Here is a 19,901-nt window from a genome sequence, read left to right on the forward strand (position 1 = left end):
TAAGCACTGAATTCCACTACAGGATAAAGTACTGAATTCAGTACTCACAAAATCCTCTGGGGGACAATTGCTTTAGATTAAGAGAGGTCATGTTTTGCTGAAGTGCCTTTTCAGTTATTTTTAGTATCAATAACAATTTTTAGGTAGTTCTACTCTCTTTAGTATTAATTTTTGTACGTGTATACAATTTTGATGTCCCATAACAAGTAAAAAAATTATAAAAAGAAGCTACCACAAAATAATCAAGTTGGACCCACTAGGAAAGTTCTGCTGACAGCCGAAACTAATACTCCTGTTGCAATTCAAATTAATACCACCTTCAGTGGCAGGTTTAATCAGATTAATAGGCCATGAATGAATGATATGACAAAGGGCCTTAGATCTTTAATTGTTTAAAGGATCCCCAGCCCATTTGAAGCTAATATTCACTGCAGAAGAGCAGGAAGAAGATTATGAAACAGACATAAGATGTATTTAAAATGTAGCCAGGAATTTACTGTATACTTCCCCAAGTCCTACGTGCAGACCAGTCCATGGGTCTCCCAGAAGCCAGGAAAACCTCCCAGGTTTGTGTTGTCACCAAACTTGCTGAGGAGACACTCCAACCATTCATTCAAGTAATTTCATAGTGTGCCCAGTGTTGAGCTCTGGGGGACACAACCAGTGACAGCTCCTGGCTGGCCCTGTGCCACTGACTGCAGCCTCTGGGACCTCCTGGTCAGCCAGGTCTCAGTCCATCTCACTGCCCATCCACCCTGTCCACACCTCCTGACTCTGTGTGTGGGGATGTGAGATTTGATTTCTTCCAGTCACCTCTCCCAATCGCCACAACCATTCAAAGAGCCCTGGAGTGACCTTGCTATGGTGCCACCAGCTCTCCTGGCATTCATGGATGCATCAGGCCCATGGACTTGTGGATGTCAAGTTTGTTCAGGTATTCTCTAATCCAATCCTCCCTGAACAAGGGAAATCTTCATTTCAACGTTCCTTTACCCTGACCTCCTGAGCCAGAGGTTTCTGAGAGCTGGTTTTGTTACTGTGCGGCCATTCAGAAACACCTCAACAGGTTGGAGAGATGGACTTCTGCTTTTCTTGTTCTGAAGTTCATCTGTTTTTCTAAAATTCACTTGTTTTTAAGTGTCTCCCAGCTTTTTGTCATGAGTATCAGACTCTTACTCTTGAATTGAAGAATTGACAGCTACAACCACGTGGCACTCAACATCTATAAAAACATGCAGGCACATATGCCCCAAACTTACTATCACACCACATTGTTTGGAAAAAGACCTATCTAGAAACTGATTCCTTCAGGAAACTGTCTCCTTTTCATTATTCACTGCAGGAAGATATATGCTTTTCTCATCAATCTAACTGTCTTTGCTTTTCCAAAAGGATTCAGTGAGATTGCAACTCACACTGCTTCAGTTAACACATAACTGTTTGTTCCTTCCCTCACAGTGGTGGCTTTTGCAATTAGTCTAGCAGTGCCTAAAGAAGCACTTCAGTAGAGAATAATCACAGCCAGATCTTCTATCTCGCAATGTTCTACTTATCAGCACAATTTTTGCAGCAAAAGGAAACACATAATTTAAATGATGGTTATAATTTGTTAATCCCAAATAAATCCATTTTTCTAAGAATGAATCAGTAAAATAAAGTGAGGCTGTGTATTTTCATGTGACGTTTGCCCAGCCACTGACTGGGCATAAATTTTTTTAAGAAAAATTTCTAAATAACTGATAAACCTCTAACATGAGCTTAGCATGTGGTTAATAAATTATTATTTTAAAGATATGACTACAGAATTTGACAAATAACTTTATCATTTGTAGTCATAGACAGCACGTGAATATAATACATTTTATTGTGGTGTTCATAATCATCCATGGCACATACCATATACACCTGTAACACACTTGAATCTTTCATTAATAATTAAAGAATCCTAAATAAATTATGTATACATTTACCTTTAGTGTAAGGTACAACCCTGAGGCTGATGATAAGCATGAAGAATTGAGTATGAATTCTTCAACAAATTCTCCTCTGTTAATCCAAATTTTCTATTAAGAAAAGGTTATTTAATTGCAAGTTAGGTGAAACAATTGTAAGCCTCTATTATTACAACGTCTCCTTCAGGACTTGAAGATAATGATGATAGTCCCATTTGCAGCCAGTTGCTTCCCTGAGGTTGCTGTGGTATAAAATGTGCTTCTTTATGCAAGGGAACATTTATGTTCAACAATAGCAGTCTGAAATTGCTATATTGAGCTTAAATAACTCTGAATATCAATGTTTAGGAATCACAGTAACATACTTTTCTCATTTATCCAGTAAAAGCATAGTGAATCAGATTGTTATGATTGAAGATGCTTCATTAAAAAAGGCTTTAAGGTTCTTTATCAAAGTTCTATGTTTCTTGCTAAAAAAATAAATTATGGGTGCCTTAAATTTCCTTCCTTCTGTGAGTGATATCACCTGCCTTGATGAACTGACTGTCCTGCAGACTCAGTTTCTGATGCCTGATTTTTCAGGTTCACCTGCCACCCCACACCACTGATCCATTTTAAGAAATGAGGCACCTTGGTGTCACCTACCTGCTTCATATAAACTAGGATTCAAAATCTTGTCTGTTTTCCAACAAATGCCAACTTAGAACTCATTTTTCTTATTATTCTTGTGTACCTAAATTACAAAATCTTTCCGTGGTTCTTTTTACACACCATCCTATATCAGGAAAGAATAATGGTATTCATCCAGAATCACCCTCAAGGCTTTTACCATGGTGATGGAAACCAGCTGTTCAACTCCTAAAGTCTCTGGAGGCAGACATACTTATTTATTTAAAAGATATCTAGATTGCAGAAGAGTCAGAAAGGCTGTTATGGCTGATCAAATAAAGCAAAAATGATTTGTTGAATAATTTATTTGACAAATATGGACAAAATCTGGCCAATACATTGTTCATCAAATAGTGCTTGCTCAACTAAATTGAAAAAAACAACCCTTAACAGCCATATGCCAACATACATAAAAATCTCTTTCTGGGACAGGTTCACATAATTTAGGCATTTCAGTTTATCAGTTCTTCAATAAAATTCTCTCTCAAAACCTTTAGGTAGGGAGAGTCCATAAATATCCTATCTGTCACAACTATTCCCGCTAAATAACTAGCAGTCCTCCACACTTTTCCAGAATTAATTTATTTTTATCAGATCTAACCAGTTTTGTATACATTTCACATTTAGGATCACAGACAAGGTTCCCCATGCTTGTTCATGTTGAGGACCGTGTTCTTAGAACATAATTTTGAATTCCTCTAGAGACAGAGTCCAAATATCTTGAGGCCCTTTGCTTTTATTCAAAGCTCAAGGGAAGGGAATGTGACCTCTCTCACACAAGAACTTATGCTTTAAGGGTACAGGAAAGAGATTTTTTTTCTTTCTAGAGAATTAAAGCACTTATATCCTAGTTCCCAGGAGAAGGTCTTTAACTACTCTTGACTTTGCCAGATTGAGAATGAAACAAATGACAGCAAAGCAACACAATCATTAGCATTCCTCCTTAGTCTTAGTTTTTGTCGTTATGCATAGGATGAAAAACTGCCCTATAGAAGTTCAGACAGGGCCAGACAATGTGATCTGAGGAAGAAGCAGAAAGGAGTGTGACATGATGTAGAAATGCAAGCAACAGCCACTTATGCTTACATCTTTCTCTTCTTTTTTCCTTCGCCACTGTTATCCTCCCTCAGAAGTAAAACTGTGACTGGTTAAGGTTACTCCTTTGCCAAAACAGGTAAAACCAGCCTAGTTTTTCACTGTGGTGAAATTACATAGTTTCAGTTGAAAATTCATCTGGAAAGCTTAAAGTTGCAGCTGAAAAACCTGTGTGCACCATGTTTGTTAACAGTGTACTAGATGTCTCAGGTATCTGATGGAGGGAACATTAAAAGCTATGAGTTTTTCATCCAAAAGTCCATTAATAACATTATTAAAATGTTAATCTTGTTTTTACAGTTCGTTGCTTCAGGTAGGGATAGCCATTCTCTCCTGGCTTGGACATGAGGGACACTTTGAAAATCACAAGGAAAGACAAACTTAAGTTTCCTTCCGTGGTTCCTGAGGCTTTTTCTGGGGAGCACTTTGTAGTACACTATCTTGCCTTAGATTACTTTAGGTGATACATTTGGGAGTGTCAGGCAGCACTGCACCTTTTTTCCTCGATCTTTGGGAAGTAAAAAGTTTTTCTGTAGTTGAGGTACATAACTATGTAGTTAAGACTAGGAAAACAAGATGAATTCATAAACTATCTATCTTCTACATCAATCTTATTTTGAAAGAGTGATTGACCTTTGTTTCAAGCAGTATGCCACCAGTTAAATTTCTCCCCTTTTTCCATTGGTTGAGATACAGGTACAACAACTTCCCAGGGCTTTTTCAAGACCTATGTAGTGTAAATTGTTGCATGTAAAAAGAATTCAGATTATTATCTCAGAATATTTAAAGGAATAAATGACATAATGAGTTACATTAAGTCAGGGCTCTTTTACCACAAGCAGTGTATGAAAGAGAGGAAGGAGCCCAGGAGCTGCCTACCTCACAACAAACATCTGTGCAGTCATGAGGAGGGAGAGCTTGCCGTACTTATAGACACATCTGGTAGCAGATTTTCTTATAAAGGAATATATATCAGGCAATGACAGATCACTTGCTGAAAGTAACCTCCTGAGCAATGTTTGGCTTCTCAACAGCTGTGTTTAGTTGAGGATTCCAGCTGAAGGTAGCAACATTTGCAGACACTAGAGGCTGAAAGCTGGGATTAAATGATTAATAACTTTCTTTTATTACTCAGCTGGATGATTCATATTAATTGCACTGAAGCAGATTTGCATACAGTCTAGATTTACGTAATAATTTGATATAGGTATATTAAGTATTTACTTTAAGTGTGGATTGCAGGAAGGGTATTCTCTCCTTTCTTTACCTCTGCCCATCATATTCTGTCCAGCTTTCCACACACATGCTGTATTTTTCAGTCCAATTTCCTCTCTTTCTAAGCTAGTATGAATGCTTAGAAAATATGCACTTCCAAAATAAGATCCCAGAAGCTCTAGCATCTGCTGCATTTCTAGTAACCATTCACTTCAATATCTAATGTGATGTAGATCAAAGGAAAGAAAAAGGCAGATAAAAGGTAAATTTTTCATTTTCAGTAATTAATCCAGCCAATTTGTTTGAATAAAATATTTGCATTTCTTTCATTTTGCTGCAAACCCCTAGAACCATGCATGAAATATTAAAACGTTGAAGGACAGCTATAAAAGGTAAAATGTTTATAAACATTTGAAAAGACCCTATAGGTCAGTCAAAACATACAAACAAATAAACACAAAAACAGAGAAGAACACTCAAACTAACAAAAACCATAACGACACTTTTAAAGAAACACCGGAATAAAAATCCTTGTCCTACTCTGCCTTTAGCCAGAGAGCTTTTTGCTCTGGACTCAATACTGAAGATAATCCTATTATTTTGAGCACTGGTAAAAGCAGGTGGTTTGGGAGGTTTTTTTGTTTGTTATTTTGTTTGTTTGGTTGGTTGGTTTTGGAGGGTTTTTTTTTTTTTTTGGTTGGTTGGTTGGTTTTGGGGGGGGTTGTTGTTTTTGGGTTTTTTAAATTTATGTTCAGTTAAAAGAGTCATGTGCTTAATTGCTATTCATAGCTGAGGTTCTTCCTATTTAGAATCAGGTGTTTTGTCTGCAGAAGAGATAATTGCATTTCAAATATCTGCTCACACCAGTTAGACTACAAGCACTTCTTCACCTTGCAGTCTTGCATGCTTTTTGATGTGAGACTACTACTCTGATGTACCAAAACTGAGTCTCAGATAAAGGTTCTCCTGTAGTTTTGCTCTGTCTGGTATAATTTTTCCCCTATGAAAAAAAGTCTGACTAGCCTTTATCTGTGTGTGCATGGAAAATTGCAGGCAGTTGAAAAACAGTCAATGTGACGAAGGCCATCACAGCATCAACGTAGTGCTCGTCCTGAAATAACATACCCTGAGAGGAACCAGAAATACCTGCTTGTGTTGCTGCAGTAAAACAGCCACATGATTTCTGGATTGATGTCACACTGCTCAGGTCCTGCTGGCTCAGGGGTTGCATGGAATCTGTCTGCCTGCAATGTCCCATGCAGATGTGCCTTTTGATTGACTTTTTCCTTACACTAACTTCAGTGCAATTCCCTCAATCACAAGCTACAGTAGGCTGAAGCTTTCAGAGTATCTTGTTACCTTTTGTTTCTAATTCCTCTAAAGTCTGATTATAGCGCCAGCTCTTCTGCCATACCAGAGAAGTCTACTAGCGTTTTATCACTTTTAATTCCAACCTAAATATTATTAAAGAAATGCAGTACATTTTAGTGGTGGCATATGTAGACTCCATATGTATTTTTAAAATGGTTTGTTTAGACTAAAATATGTGTGTTCACACGACTATCACATACCTATAAAGCACAGCTCTTTAGCGTGCTTACATCTTGCCATCTTTCCTCAGTCACCAGCGCAAACTGTGGAAGTGATTCAGGACATGGGATAAGAAGCTCTTTCAGACTCCTCATACCTAGCAAGAGAACTTCAAATTGAGTTCTCTTTTTTCAGTAACTGAAGCACTCCCACATTATTCATTTCCTTGGGGTTTAGGTTCTGTTTTCAGATTTCCAAAATTCTCTTTTTCCTTAACCACTGCCATGTGTCTCAGCAGACATGTACATGCAAGGCATTTAATAAAATGGAAGGTCTCTTTAAGTGATGATATGTCACATCTTGGTTTCAGTTGCATTTCATGGTCTTGTATCAGAGAGGAAATAAAAAAAAATCTGCATCTATTACTGAATATCTTAACAAATTACGTGAGTTATCTTTTAATTAGGCTAAGTGCTGTCTGTAAGTTTATGCAATGTGATCTAGTTTATAATGATATAAGTACTCTTCTTTTTGATTGTCTTTTAATAAAATCTGTAACAAAAAGAAGCATCAAGATATTTCAAAATAGCAAAATCTAATCAATAACAGTTTAGAGACTTTACTTGTGCTAATAGATGTAGTATTTTATTTCAAGTTATTTAATATTTTGGGAACATGAAAGTGTTTGGACCCCATAACTTCTCCTGTAAGTAGGAGATGGATGTAAAGTCATTAATTTTACAATTCATTTAAGCACACAACATAAGCAGTTCTCTGCTAAATCAAACATCCTGATTAAAAAAACAAGTATCTTATGTTTACTCAGGTATTAATGTTCCAGATTCTGCCAGAGAAGAATTTCAAAAAGTCAAGTTGCCATCAAGCACTCCCATACCTTTATCTGTAGCTACAGAGAAGAATGTGACACACTGGGCTCCAGACTGTGCTACTCCTGTGTACCTTGTTCTGAGTCTGACTGACACTAAAGTTGCCTGTTAGGATGTGTGGTCTGGCCTGCTTTCCTTTCTTTGCAAATCAAGGAATTGGTGTTAGAATTGCCTTATTTTCAGGTCTTCTCCTAATGTGGAACTGACCTGTTATTTGCTGTTGCAACATATGTACCATCTGTGTTTTCATTTCCTTCCTGGCAATTTATGTATGAGTTTGGAATTCATTATGCATTTCTTACCACAGACACTGATTTCTACCACTCTAGTTTTAATGTTTGTACAGGAATATTTGCAAGGCAATTTTTTATATTAGAAATTAAAACAATAACAGATTTAATTGCAGGCGCTACATCTGTAGATTGGAGTCTTTGTTTCTGGAAAACTGATGTTTTAATAGGTTGGCACTATTGCTATGACTAAAGACTAAGAGCTTAAGCAACACTTAGTAATTTATTAAGTAGATATAATTGAAAACAACACTAAAGATGAGCAATTATTCTTTAAATTTGTACTAAATTTTTTTCAAGTCTTACACTTAGTTCATAGTTTTATAGTAACCCACAGTTTCCCATGTGACAGTAGAAAGTTGATCTTCTGAAGCTTGCATGTTTTTACCAGTAGATGATGTAAATGTAAACCATTGCTTTTCGCAGGATTTGTACATCTTTCAATCTGAATTAAGAGCTAGCTACTTAGACTAGAGTCAATAAAATAGTTACATCCATCACTTCTCTGAACTCTGCATTTCCAGGCTATCAAACATTAAAAGGAAGGATTATTTTAGATCAGAGATGCTTGGTTAAGAGAACAAACTCCTTTCATGAACACTACAAACAAGTCCAACAGGTTTGTTTCTTTCCCAAATGGCTAACAAAGAGCAGAATATGCACAGGACAGATTAAGGACAGTAGTTGTCCTCATGGCAGAAAGGATCAGTAGGAAGAGTCCTTAAACACAGGAGATTATTTAGGAAAAATAATTTCAAGCACATCATAAGATAGTGGGAGTTTTGTGCCTTTATATGTGTACGAAAAGATACATTTTTAGAAGAGAGACAAATCTAAAAGGCAAAACAAGAAAAAACACTTTTTCTTTTTGCAGGCCAAGTAACATTGGGAAGCTTTCCTGAGTTGTTCTCTGTGATTTTGGTTTTACAGAAGTGGTTGGTCAGTACAGTCAGCTTAAGTGAGTGCATAAAGAAGTGACATTTGCAAAGACCTTTTCAAATATTCCCTGCTGGCAAAGTGGAATATTGGTACAGCAAAGGAATGTTGCAAAGAGAAGGAATAAACAAAGGAACACGACTAAAGTAAAAGAGTCTTTTTGCATAATTTTAGCACACCAATGGACATTGCAATATTTCTTGAGGGAGAGAGGTTCATTCAGGACAATTTAACAGCATTTAGTTCCTTAGATGTAGTTAGTGGCATATTATGCAATCAAATCCTTCTCTGGTAAAGCCCTTCCCTGCTCTCTGGCACCAGGACAGTCTTGAAAAAATAATTGTCCTGGGTTCAGCTGGGAGAGAGCTCGTTTTCTGCTTAGTAACTGGTACATAGCTGTGTTTTGGATGCAGTATGAGGATAATGTTGTTAACACATTGATGTTTTGGCAGATGCTGAGTAGTGCTGACAATGAGGCAAGGAGATTCAGTGTGCCATGCCCTGCCTGTGAGGAGTTTCAGAGGAAGCTGGGAGGGAGCATGGCTGGGACAGGTGACCTGACCTGGCCAGGGGGATGTTCCACCCCACAGAACACCATGCTCGGTAGAAAAACTGCAGGAGCAATCGTATTGTACATCACTCCTTTCTCTCAGGTTTTATTCCCATCTCTCTCTTTTTCATTGCAATCAGTATTATTATCATTATTAGCATATATTTTTAATTTAATTTTAAAACTTTTATAATCTCAAGCTGCAAATTTACTTTTTTACTTTTCCCCCCCTTTTTTCATCTTTTTGACTGAGGAGGACAGTAAGGAAAGAGTGAGTGGCTGCATGATGTTTAGTTGTTGACTGCAGTTAAACCATGACAACTTTGAGACACAGCTTGACATAATAAAACTTGTATTGGTATGGATGTTTATGGGTCAAAATCATTAAATTGCTCTTGAATTTAAAACACCTGTCAAAAAAGTGCCCAAATGGAGTTAAAATCAACCCATCTTATCCAGGTCAGTATAGAACTGTGCAGAGTTTTCTCTGGTGATGAAGAAATTATTTCTTAAAATCACCTTGCCGAGGAAGGAAACACTTTCTATAAATAATTCTTAAGAGAGAAGCTACACAACACAGCTAAGGCAATCACTATGAAAAGGTCCTGCTCCTCTTCTCTTTTCACTTTTTTTCCTGGTTGGTTTTTTTTTCTTTTTTTTGCTTAACAATTTGACTCAACACGGCGCTACACGCTTTAATTCCAGGGTGTAAGAATAGGGATTTTACTTTTTTTTTACTGTTTTCATGACAAATCCCCTCATCATTAAGCTCCAGAGACCATATGAGCAAAGAATAGTGGACTGCTGGAAGGAGAAGTGAAGATACCTGCTCTACATTTCCTATAGCTGCACCCTAACTGTGTCTGTGGGTATCACCAATGTCTACTGTCAGTGCTACATGGACCTGACACCTTGTATGTAATAAACCTTGGAACATATTAAACTGAAAAATCAATTATAAGCATCTCTAGTCCCCACCACATCACACATACTCTAGAACATCCTAATATCAGCCATGTCATCCTTCTGTATTCTCCCTCTTAGTGAGAAAAAAGGTCTGATCCCCTCTTTGTACCATTTACTTTGATGAAAATGATGGAAATATGTCCTTCATTATGTCATCTCATTCTGTTAGTCACAGGCATCTTTCCAATTCCTCCTTAAGGATGCACCACTTAAACAATTACCCATACCAGGGAATGGAGAGAGATGGTAACATGGCAGGTACTAATAAGTCAGAAAAGTGCAGTCCTCAGTGAAGAAAATGGTAAGGTGGAGCAGAGTGAATAATTTTGGCATATGTTTTCAAAACTTTTCCACACATTTTCTTTGCAATTACAGCAAATATCACTTGGAAATTAATTTTTGCAAAACAGTTTTGTTCTTTTTTTTTCCCTGTAGGCTGATAGAACCACCTAGAACTTGATCTGACTCTCATGCAAAACCATGATTAACTTTAATTGGTGATGGAAATTGATTATAGATTTTGTCTTAACGCTGACACATCCAATTGTTCTTGGAAGAGACAGACTTTATAGACCTCCAATATTGAGTCTATGTTTACAGATGATGAGAGATAAGGATATAAGAGAATCTTATAAGAGGGTTAAAAGTTAAAACTGACAAGGATCTATGGGCAGCCACAGACATTGAAGAAGACGGGAGAGAGGAAAGAAAATATACTCCAAGGGTGTGGTTTCATCGCTGGATTAAGGAGCTATAAAACTGGGCTGCTGCTACAAATAATGTTCCTCCTCCCTTCCTGAGATCCTGCACTTGTTAGATCAGCTCTCTGACTCAGGTGAAAAACAAGGGATTAATTTATCTGCAGTCAGCTCTCTCCACTTTGACTCACTGAGAAGCCTCACAAACACAGTACTGATGCAAGGGATGATTGTGCAAACTACCCTAAGGGAATATGATGGAGTTTCAGAAGATCAGAAACTCTTGACATTATTGTCAAGATTAATGCAAACAAATAGTGTGTTTCTCCTCTCAGGAAGTGACTGATTTGTTTCTCTGAGGTTTATAGTCTCATCTAATTAACAGTAGTGATTTTAATTTCTTCTCTCCATTTTGAAAAATCTACATTGTGATTTGTTTTTATGGCTATTTCATAAACCATATTTATTATTTCAAAGGATTTTGTTATGCTTTCCCACCTGCTGCTCACAGTTTAGCAATTCTGAATAACTGGCAGAAGACACTTGATGAAAACTATGAGATATTTATTCGCAGCTTCACCTTTCTTTATTAAACCCTGGAATCTGTGGTGTACCAGAATTTGTCTCAGTTGGCAAGTGTCACTCACAGTGGCAGGCCACAGAACAATTTTGCCAGCCCAGAAGAATCATGTATAGGAGAAAGTTGCCAGACATGATCTTATACTACTGACCTTCACAGACCCAGTCTAACACCTTTGAAAACCATTGAAACTTCCCAATGTATCAATTCCCATGAACTGAAAAAACACAAAAATTCCTTAATGGTCAGTTTAAATTAAAAATAGTCTATAATTATATTAATTAGCAATTCTGACCAGGCTTCTGGCAGTTTTAATGAACTATGGATGCCAATAGGTCCAATGAGGTATTAGGGATGTCAATGACTTGCCCAGTTAAAGAATGCTCTATATTTGCCTATTTTTCCTCTTTTAGCTTGACCACCCTCTTCACTCTGTCCTGCACAAAAAATTTGTGGTGAAAAGACTTTGATAAAAGCATTTAATATCAGCTAAATTCTCTTAATAATAACTTACTTATGTAAGTAAGGGAAATGGAATAAATCAGTCCTAAAGCCACAGGGTAATGACAGAGGACTGAATAAATTTCCCAGGTAACTAGGGCTCACAGAAGATGGTGTCTCAAAACCCTGATCACAGCAATTGAGCAAATGCATGAAGCAGAGGGTGTCAAGTTACTATCTTGAAAACTCTATGTATTAAGAAATCCTTAATATTAACTTTACAAATTCGGGAATCACTCTATGTAATATGCTACTAGACTTGTAAATTAGCTTCTTATCAAAACTTTGCTTTTCTCTTACATGTCTTTATTTGAGAAATTCTTCCGCTTTCTTGTGTCTATCTGAGACTATGAAGAGATTTTAAGTACGGGTAAATACTTAGGGTTGACATAAGTGTTTCACTGCTGTGACTTGAAAAACCAACAGGATGAGACTCCAGGGCTGCATTCAGGAGTCTGTTCTGTTGGTAATTCATCTGAAATTTTCTCATGTCTGAACATTTTGATCTGGCAGTGTCTGAAATCTTGAGGCACTCAGATCAGTAAGGACACTCCAAGTCATATGTGCTTATATAGGTACAGTCACTTCTGGCATTTCCAACTTACTTTATTTTGGTCATAGCATATGGTAGAAACTCAAACCAATCTTAAAAGCACTTAAAAGCACTTCCTTGGCCACTATGCCCACAGACTTTCTACTCCTTTTTTGTTTTCCTGTCTGAGTTTTTTCTCTCAGTCACAAATAATTTGTCAGCTGGAAAGAGTACAGGGACTTTATTTTTTAATATGAAAATCAGTTTACAAAGTAAATTTAGTTTGTCATTATAGAAACAAACAGTTCTTTAACACAGTCTAACTAGAGAAGTTGTTATTTCATAGTCATGTGACAAATTCAAAAAAGAACAAAAAGCTTCAGTACAGCTTAAGAATAGCTCCAGTACAGCTCTGTCCACAGCATAGAGTGATATCAAAAAACTAGCATCTCAAGGCAGTATTATCCTTCCAAGGGCATAGCTGCAGAGCAACATTATGCAAATAATAAAGGAAAAATAAGTTTGTTTTAATTAGTGCAACATGGGCTCAAATACCATTAATGAGCTATATTTAATTTGCTAATTCAAACTTCCAGCATGACAGGAACTTATTTCAAATTCTGCACTGAATTCTCAAATGTCTACTGCTAGGCCAGAGAGAAAAAGAAAAGCTTGTCTCTGCCTCCAGTGCAGCCATTTCAGGATAAGATTGATGGACAATCTGAGTGTTTTGTCCTCTTGGTTCACCCTTTCCATCCTGACTCTGAGAAGGCCTATGCTAAAGGTTTGCCTTGCCTCAACATGTAACTATCCAAAATGAAGGTTTCTAAGCAAAATATACTGGTAATAGATACCCCCTGAATGGCCACACAATGGAACATCACGCAGTGATATTTGATGCAATTCCAGATAACCCATCATGGCTTTTGGCACAGGGTGGGTCCAAAAGCAGTAGAGACTTAAAGATTTGAAGCTGCAGCTGAGCTAAGTAACAGGGACTTTAATTTGTTTCAGCCTAGAAGTCCTCGTCCAACCATAAACCCTTCAAAAGAAAAGAAAAAGAAATGAGATTTTTCCAGCTTTATAAGCTAAACATATAAGAGGAATAAATCACCTGGAGTACACAAAAAATTAATAGAGCCTAGTTTGCTACTGATTTGTGTCTTACAGTTGGCAAGGATCTGATTGGAGATGTTGTCCTGTGTATGGACAGAACCTGAGTCTCTCTCCCACCCTCATATTCTGCCATATTTAATAAATGGAGAGCTCACCCTTTTCCTCTGTAGGAAGAAATCTGCAGACTCTGTCTTTACTTTTCTCAGCTATTTTGTTAAATATTTGGAAGCATGAAGTTGTCTTCAAGATTCCTACTACTTTGTAAAATTTATTTAAGCCAGTTATCATTTAAAAGGATTTATTTTGTTTGAATTTTGGAGGCTATTTAGTAGTGAGGAGGAGACAGATACTTATTTAAGGATATATTTACATAAGCTGCATCTTTTTAGTACTTAGGACATAGCTTTGTTTTCCAAAAAATTGTACTTGTGCTCTGAAAGTTCATGATAGCTTTAAGATAATGAGCATGACATCAGTACATACAAGCAACTGTGTAGTCAGTGACTCACATCTAAACATTAAGGCATATCTGAAATGCCTAATTATTATGATAATAAGTTCAAATGTATAAGTAGAGGCAAATAAGCATAAGGAGACATGATAGTATATCTCATGCTGAGCTATTCAAAGATTATCAACCTGTAGCACCAGAGAAAAAATGTTACAGACTAGTATTCACACCAGAAACAAGAAAAAACCAGAAATTTATTGCCAGTCAGGAATGTAATCAGAACTGAAGAAAGCAAAAAAATTTGATGAACCTTGAGTTAAATTCAGTTCTAATTTAATGCAGCAGACATTTTGGTAATACAACAAAACTAAATCCTTTGATAATTCTTAGAAGTTCTACTTTTTGGTATGAAATACATCAAGAATAAAAAATGTCTGTAACATTCAATCATCTTGATGAAACAGATAATTCAGCTCCATCTTTTTTTTTATTATTACCTTTGCTTTTACCACAAGATAAAAAGCAGAAAAAAGATTTAGACAAAAACTTCAGTCAGGAATCTGGGCTTAGTATCCTCAGACAGTATCCTAAAAGGTACCTGAGATTTTTTAAGCAAACTAAGCACTCCCATGAAATTTCCAAAGGCTGTGTTTAATTTTCTAAGTATCTAGAAACCCTAATCTTAGATTTATGAACATTTTCAAAGACTTTCCAGAGTCCCATGGAGCCTCAGGTTGGCATTGCTGAATTCTGAGACACAACTTAAATAGGTTTATTTTTCTTGCAATTCTTTTAGAACTTCGTCCCTCTGAAAAAAATGGTAACTCACCAATTTTTTTTTTTTCTGCTTACATTTATTAATGCACAGCGATGAGTTCTGTTTATACTAGGACAGAATTTCTCCTGCTACAGTAAAATTTTTCTTGAGATATTTATAAAATTTTTAACATTGCAGGCAAGGCATATATAATAATGGGAAAATAATATAACTTTCTGTTAGGTTAAAAATAGATGTTGAAATTATTCACATGGAACAAAATAGAAATTATTTGCATCATTTGGCAAACTAAAAAACTAAAATTTTACTGCAAAATAATTTATTTCACCTGACTCTGACAATTAAATCCTACTTGTATATCCTCTTTATTAAGTTAATATATCTTAATTATAAGACCAAACCCTGCCCCAAGAAACCCTTTGGTATAAACATGTAATAAATTCTGAAAATTAAGTGCTTAGTTTAAAAGATATGGAAATTAAATTACCAGTTTCCTATGGAAACATAGGCTCTCACTTTCATAAACTAACTGCTCAGGAGCCTTCCACAAAGATTTAAATGTAGATTAAAAAGACAAGGGTGGTAGAGAACTTTGAATGGTTAGAGAAAAAGGGAGATTTCATGGAGCTTCCTGGCAGACTGGTCTGGAGAGGTTTTGCAGATAGAGCAGCCTGAACCTACCAGTGAAACTTAATGACACTTGTAAGATATACAGGGCTGATATCATCTAGCAAAGGTCCTTTCCATCAGTCATTTTAGCTAAAACTACTATCAGTTACTGCAGTTTTTATTTTCATTTTAGCCACTCTTTGATGTGTTTATGGGTGATAAGGGAGAGAGGCAAATGGGATAGATAGATAGATAGATAGATAGATAGATAGATAGATAGATAGATAGATAGATAGATATAGATAGGTAGATGGAGATTTATTATTTCTTATACTATATAAAACTACAAAGAAAAAAAATGCTGCAAAATATAAATGTCAAGACCAATAACTGAATGTCTTTAAGCATGGAAGTGTTCCCAAGGCAGAGAGGTAAAGTTGGTGGCCAAAGATCTGCTTCATTTCCTCCTTGTCACCTCTGTAGTCTTAGGCATGTGAGTGATCACTAAACAAAATTAATTATTTAAAAGTTTTTGTTGATAAACTGTATATTTGTTTAAGGAGCTCACTGAAGATGGTAAAATAAGAGTTAAATCATATCAAAAGGACAAAACAGAATCATACATTCTATTGACTATAACCCAGGACCACAACAACTTGACATGAGCAAGCACTCTGAAAACAATTGCAAAACAAATGGCAACCACCAGAATTATCAAGTCATTTATCTGTGATTCCTGAAAGCAATTAGGGAATTCCATACCCACAAAAGGCAATTTAGCACTTTCATATGAAACCAGTTTATATGACTGGTTACATATGATACTTTTGCTTCATTCTACAGTAAAACTTGTTACAAACATTCTTACTTTCTTACTATATGCATTGAATGGAACTAAGGAAGCATTTCAATTATTAATAATGATGAGTAATAGGCTACAGCTTATTTTCCCAGGTCATTTACCTCTTTTATGTGGTGATGAAGAAGAAGTTTAATTTTGTCACTGTCATTACCAAGACAACAACAACAGAAGCACAGTAAGAAACTTGTCCGTATAATCAATCTGATGTTTTAATATGCTTGGGTTGGCACATTTGACTCCAGTGTATAACCTTGAAATAAAACCAAAGCTGTATTATACAGGCTTTGAATACCTCACTCTGATTTAAAACTACATATCATAAAGTAGTTTTGAAAGCAATACATTTATTTAAGAAATGTTTTAATGGTTAGTAAAAGTCAGCAAATTCAGAAAAGCTCTTTAGGTAGCTAGCTCTATTATAAGAATTTAAGGCCAGTCTCTATGGAGTCTGATGAAATGAATCCCAGAGTAATAGGAGAGTTGGGTGAGGCTGCTGTGTGACCTTTCTCAGTTATTTATCAATGGCATTGGAGATCTGCAGAGATCCCAGTCAACTGGAAGCTAGTAGATGCTTTTTGTACTTCAAAAAGGGCAAGAGAAGATCCTAGTAATTATAGGCCTGCAAGTCTTACTTAGGCGTCTGGTAAAATTACAGAGACAATTGTTCTGTGAGGTATTGAAAAACTCATGAAAGACAATGCAGTCATCTGTCAAAGCTGACATGGGTATGCGGAGGGAAAGTCATGCCTTACTAAATGAGTATCCTATTATGAGTATCCTAAAGTTACCTTCCTCCTAGATGGAGGCAACATAGCGGATGTGTTGCTGAATGTTGTTTTTTTTCATTTTAACAAAGCTTTTGACACTGCCTCTCACAGTATCCTCCAAGACAAAATGTCCAGCACGCAGATAGACATATATACACTGCAGTGAGTGAACAACTGGCTGAAGGGTTGGGCTAAAAGGTTTGTAGTAAATGGAATAATATCTGGCTAGTAGCCAGATATTATTGGGATTCCACAGGACTCAATTTTAGGGACTCTTTTATTCTCTTCAATGTTTTTATCAATGACCAGAACACAGCAGTTAAATGCACACTAAGTTTGCCAACAGTACAAAATTTGTATAAGTTGTTGATTACCTTCAGGAGAGATCTTGATGGATTAGAGCCTTGGGCAGGCACCGACCATATGAGATTTAACAAGGACACCTCCCAGATTCTGCACCTGGAACACTGTGATCCTGGCTATACGTGCAGAATGAAGGGACGAGGGCAGGAGTGCAGAAAGGAATATGTGGGTTTTGGTTTACAGAAAACTCAATATGAGCCAACAGTGTACCCTGGCAGGCAAATGGTCCAATCATATCCTGGAGTGCATGAAGTGCAGTATAGCTAAGCAGTGGAAAGGAGGGATTGTCCCACCATACAGCATTGGTGCAGCCTCAACTCTTGTCCTGAGTTTTGAGCCCCACAATATAAGAAGGATATAGAAATAGTGGAATATATCCAGAGGAAAGCAACAGAGATCATTAAAGGACTAGAGGACAAGACTCAGGAGGAGTGGCTGAGGATATTTAGTTTGTTCACCTTAGAAAAGAAGAGACTGAGATGTGACCTCATTGCTGTCTGCAACTTCAGACACAAGGTGAGTAGAAACAAAGTGCTGATCTTTTATCTCTGGTGTCTATTGAGGCATGTGAGGGAATGGCTTAAAAAACTGTATTGGGAGATACATCTATCCACATTGGATATTAGGAATTTGCAATTTCCTGAGTAGGTGGATCAATCACTAGCACAATCTGCCAAAGTAAGAGTCCACGGTCCAAAGCTGGTGTTTGTTTTTCAGGGTATGTGTGTACAATTGATATATGGTTTTACCTCTAGGTTTTTTGTGTGGAATCAAGATTTGGACCTGATCTTCTTGTGTCCCTTCCAAATCAGGATAATCTATGATCCTGTTATTCTAGTGAGAGTCCATACACTTCAGGAATTGGTCCCTAACAAATTTTAGTTGTCTGCTTTTTCTCAGCAGATTTTGTCTTCATGGATGCTGTGCATGTGGGAAAGACTACATAGATTTTCTGATTCCTCTAGGGAAGGAAATCTTACTGTAAATATGCCACCCTCATAAAAGAAGGATTGAGACAGAGGATGAAACACAAAATACCAAGGTCTTAATCTGGAAAGCAAGTACATTTTCTTTCTAATAGGCAGAGAGAGAAGAAAGAACAACCTCACTGCCTGATAAAAGCATCATCAAAAATATGGAAATAGGAAAGAGATTAATCTAGTTTTCTACTCTTTCTGACAGGTAATGTGAGGGTTTTTTTAATTGATCAGTTTCATTTACAAGATTATTAGTTACTTACAAGGATTAAACTCTTCCCACATAATGAACAAGCATTTAATGGGATAAATAAGTTCATTAATGCATTACTGGCCCCATCCTAGGAAATTATATTGGTTATGCTCTATTATAGAATCAACTTTTTTTTGTCAGAAATCTTGGAAATCCTTGCTAAATTGCAGTTAACAGACACTCAAATAACACAAGACCCACATAGTCCAAGTCTTCACCAGTACAGTGCATTAAGTACATCAGCAACATGTCCACTCAAAATTTAAGTGTTAGAGAGAGATATAACATCCCCAAATTCTCTCTCAAGAGTAGGTTTCACATTCTGATACGTGTCAGGGACTTGAAACATACAATTTATAGCACACGAGTTCTGATATGTACTCAACCCAATATTGTAACTTTCCAGAAATTTGCTTGCAGATTTACTTAAGTTCAAGAACATTTTTCATGGCTTCTTTATAGAAATATAAATAATCTTAAATAATCTGTCTGTTGTCATGGGTTTTACATAAGTTAAATATGAATAGACTCTTTCCATGTTTTATCTTGACTATAATTTAAACATGCTAAATATATTATCTAGCTTTTTCAGTCTTTCCCCCATGTATCATTCCCTCTGTCTTTTTTATAAATAGTGTGACTTTTTTGCCATTTTCTTCAGATTTGTCAATATCCCTCACTAGTAGAGAGACAGAAGTAATTGTAATGGTTTGGGTGTATGTTCTAAGCAGTTACATATCAAAGCATTATTAACTTGTTGATTTAGGTGTGATTTTTGTCAGGAAAGGATGGCACAATAGTTTAAATGCTAGCCTTGGCATCAAAAGATTTGGATTTTTTCTCTGATAAAACCTAGATATCTGCTATAATTTTAGGCAAATCCTTTAGTGCCAAATGCCAATGAGGTCCTTAAGGCAGACTTTTACTGGGATTTGTGGAAAAAAAAAAAAAAAAAGGAAAGTTATTGGAATATGTATCCCAATATAACCAGTTAGATGGTGCCCAGGCCAGTTCTGACCTTCGCTGCTGGGCCAGAGGCAGCACTGCGGTGTTTTACCCCAGAGATACCTTGGCTGGCGGCAGAGTGCAGCGGGGCACAAGACAGGACTCCGTTCTCCTCAGGAGAGAGCTTCTGGCGATGGTAGAGAGAAAGGGAATGGATTCTGCTAGAAGGTTGCCAGATGTTTATTCCATCGGTACAGAGGTCTGCACTGGGCCACTGCTGCTAACAGAATGGAGGCCGCATGGTCTCATTAACATTTTAAGCTCAGGACAGGGGAAGGGGAGGGGACAGGTGAGTCACCAACCAGGTGAAGGGGCAGGG

Source organism: Zonotrichia leucophrys, chromosome 1A (genome assembly GCF_028769735.1).
Source record: "Zonotrichia leucophrys gambelii isolate GWCS_2022_RI chromosome 1A, RI_Zleu_2.0, whole genome shotgun sequence".
Taxonomy (NCBI): Eukaryota; Metazoa; Chordata; class Aves; order Passeriformes; family Passerellidae; genus Zonotrichia; species Zonotrichia leucophrys.